Below are 3,781 nucleotides of genomic sequence, written 5' to 3'. Positions count from 1 at the left end.
GGCTGCCTCATCTACTGTATCCAGATACCTCCTTTGATGTTCTCTCACGAATATCGCCTCCACCTCCTTGGCTCACACTTCAAGACATCCCCTGGTGTTTATGTCTGGTTCTCTCTGGAAAGCATCGTGTACCAGTCTGCAGGAGAGAAGGACACATTTATATAAAAAACTTGGCAATGGAAGTTAAGACCTGACATACTGGCCAATATTGTTTTGATTCCTTGGGTTTTCCCCATCTGTAGCCATCTGTTGTGTCTTGCCTTGTGCTGAGATTGTGAGTTCTTTAGGAGTGGAAGCTATCTTTTGGTCCTGTGTTTGTGTGGCCCCTAACAGAAAGGATTGCTAGTCATGGATCTCGACTCCAGGGTGCTAACCGTGTATACAAGCAAACAAGTCAGCAATGCACTAGCCTGGGTGGGTTTGATATCATCCCCATTTGGATAAACCTCTTATTACACTTAGTTAAGGTCCTACTCAATGTGTTCCCAGCATGCAAGGCTTTGGTGAAAGCAGTCCCAGTTAAGCAACCATCATTGCCATTCACAACTGCAGGGCCACACCGGTCCCCAAGAAGATGTTCCAGTAAGGCAAATTTGCCCAGTTAAATGTTTTCCACTTGTCTGGTGTGTGCTGTGCTGTGCTGTGCTGAGTGCATAACTTTGGAGGGATGCGAACCTTATTCGAAGACCCACTGCTGGGAGAGGAATGCATCCATGTAGTTCAGCAGACATCTGGGAGTAAGTGTATCCTGCAAAGCAAATCGGACGTCATTCAGCCTTCCCTCTTTGCCAACTGCATGTAGATCAGCATTGCCTACGTTTTCATTTCCTGAAAACCTTGCCAACATAAGAGTGGATTTAAGGTCCCAACCCCTTGTTTCTGGTAGGAAATTCACTCTGCCTCTTTCCTCTAGCTGCTAACACTTAAACATGGACTTGAGTTAGGTGACAATTCACACCACAAGTCACCCTCAGCTGTACAGGTACGTATGAAGACAAGCTACAAAGACAGTTATATATGACTTAACCAGGCCTCAGCCGAAGCCGGTGGTTGAATTTGGCTTGGATCTTTAAAAAACACACAACCACAAATATGCATCACCAATATCAGTGAAGAGATCACTACTGCAAGCCTCTTCCCTCTTCAACCCTTCCCCCTCCCTCTTTATGCCTGCTGTGCTTTGCTTGCTCTCATCAACGAGGCAGCATAGTCCGGGGCATGGGGTATTCTGTGAGGCTTAGAAAACCCAAGCGCTATCCCAGATTCTGTCTCTCGCCCACTTGTGTGTGACCTTGGGGAAGTTGTATCACATCTGTTTTCACTCCCACCAGTTGTTTTGTTTGCCGAGACTGTGCTTTTTATGGCAGGGACACTCTCGCTACGGGCCCATGCAGCACCGCACACAACAAAACCCAGATTTTGATGCATCCAAGTGCATTTGTAAAAATAATAAGGATGATTTCTGAAGGGAGGCTTTACAGTACAAAGCACATTGCTCTTTCTGGAGCCCTTACCAAAAATATATAACAGAAGGGCTTTGGGCAATGCACATACATCCTAGCAGATCCCTTTCTACCTGCAGTCCCTAGTGATTTTGGGAGAAGTACCCGTTGTCAAGACAGCTGGAGGGGCAGGTGTGGGGGACTAGACCAGAGGAGTATGGTCCTACTTGTATGTGTGAAGTAATCTCTGTCTGCCCTGCATGCCCTTATTTCTACTCCTTATCTGTTATAAAGACAGGATCTGAAGCCAAGCTTGGGTAGACTGTAGAGCTAGTTGCAAAGATCATGAAGCCATCAATGGTCAACTTCCTGTTGGGTTGGTGGCCAGACCGATTCCTGACTCTGATCAGGTTGTAGTCTCCAGCCAGGCTTTTTCTTTCTTTTCTTCTGACCTGATCAAAAGTCCATTGAAGCCAATGAGATTGGCCCCCAACACCATGTCATGGTAATAACTTTGCTAGCTTTTGTTAGTTTTCTTCCCAACTTTGCTGGCATAAAAGTCTGTTACAGATGCTCTCTTTCACACTAAATACTCCTGCTGAACTTTCCCCTTCAGTGGAATTACTTGGATTCACAATGCCACGTGTGCCCGCGATTACAAGCTGTACATGCCTTTATTTTGAGCTGCCATTAAGACCACAACTACCATACAAGGATATGTGAGGGCCTGGATATGCCTTGGCTGATTTGTCTCCAAACCATTGACAAATGGATTCTGAATAAGTGGATATAATCCTAGTAATACCAGCATTTAAATCTCAGATCCTTTCTGGTCATTAGGGTGCCTTTAAACATGCCTCTTAACTGACCTTTTTAATCACATTATTGGTGCTTGTGAAATTACTTTCACTAGCGTTTCATTTGCTTTTTGATTCTCTAATACAGAGGTAGTCGAAAGTACTAATCTCTAACCATAGTCATTTCCAGGATGCTGGAGCCCTGTTGCCAAAAGGCAGGATTCACTTGCTGTTGAGACATCTGGAGTGGATTACAGTAATTCTCTAATTGCCGTTACAACACAGGCTGCAATCAAGGCAATGCCAAACTGGAAGTTAGCGTTAGCAAATGTCAAAAGTGACATTTTAGGATCTTAGGATTTCCTCTCTGCCCAGCGTCCAGTCTGTTGACACCTCTTCCTTCATTGCTTTTTAGAGTACAAGATCTCCAGGGGATGGGGTTGTTCTGCCTATGTACAATTTCCATCACGCCAGGTCCTCTAGCTGCTACTAAAAATAATAATAGCACAAGTAAGGGCCAAGATTTCATGATCCGAGCCACCTCTTTTTTCCTGCCAGTGCAGGGGTATTATTAATTGTCTTCTCAGATATTGTTTGCGTGAGTCATTGGGACTCATGCCTTGTGTCTGATTGACTCATTAGCTCTCAAGTTCCCTATTAGCCAAGATTAGAAAGATTGATTTGGCTAATGCTTTCAGGGGCATGTTAATGACTTGCATGCCAACCTTGGCTTTCTCCTGACAGATAGGAACACACACAGACCCCAGCAGTGTACCCCAGGAGCAGGTGTGCTCAAGGCAGGTGTGCTGGGGCTTTAATTCCTGCAATTGGCTTGTCACTGGCATTGTGAGTGGCAGCCCTATGTGCTTCCTTTTTTAATGCCATGTTTATATACAAATCCCAGGCCCCAAACATCTGGGGAAGAGAGGCCGTGTTTGAAAATGAGAGCTTTTTTTAAAAGGGTGTAAAATGCAATTAGGGCTCAGCTCACCATGACCATTTATGCAGCTGCAGAAACAAGGGTGGCTTGAGGGGCAGGTGAGTTTGGGTCCAGGGAAGGCAGGGTCCTACAACCAGTCTGGCACTGGCTTGGCTTGGCTTGGCTTGGCTTGGCTTGGCTTGGCTTGGGTGGGTGGGGAGGCCTTGGTACTCTTTGTGGATCTGAGGGGCCTCAGTTACAGGTATAGTGGTGCCGATGCATGTTTTGTGACACACTTTGAGCCAGCTACTTGAACAAATCATGCCAGCACAGTGACTAGGACTAGTGCATGAGTAACTACTGGTATTTGCTAATGGAGCAAGGGATTTGCCATCTGGCTTCTGGATACATATGGCTAGTTAGGGACCTGCCAACCCTCTAAGCAGATAATCCTCCCTGTTACTACCCACAACTCAAGTCAGCTGACCGGACATAAGGGATTAAGATAAAGATCTTAGGAGATCTCCAAGGACTGAAGTCTAAATAGGAAGTGGGGCAGGGAGAACAAAGAAGGTGTCACCAACCTTTGACACCGTCTCTCACCCAATCCTAGTTAAAAAACT

Source organism: Gavialis gangeticus, unplaced genomic scaffold, assembly GCF_001723915.1.
Source record: "Gavialis gangeticus isolate Ggan-Ray unplaced genomic scaffold, GavGan_comp1, whole genome shotgun sequence".
NCBI lineage: Eukaryota > Metazoa > Chordata > Crocodylia > Gavialidae > Gavialis > Gavialis gangeticus.
Note: the sequence above shows the minus strand (reverse complement) of the source record.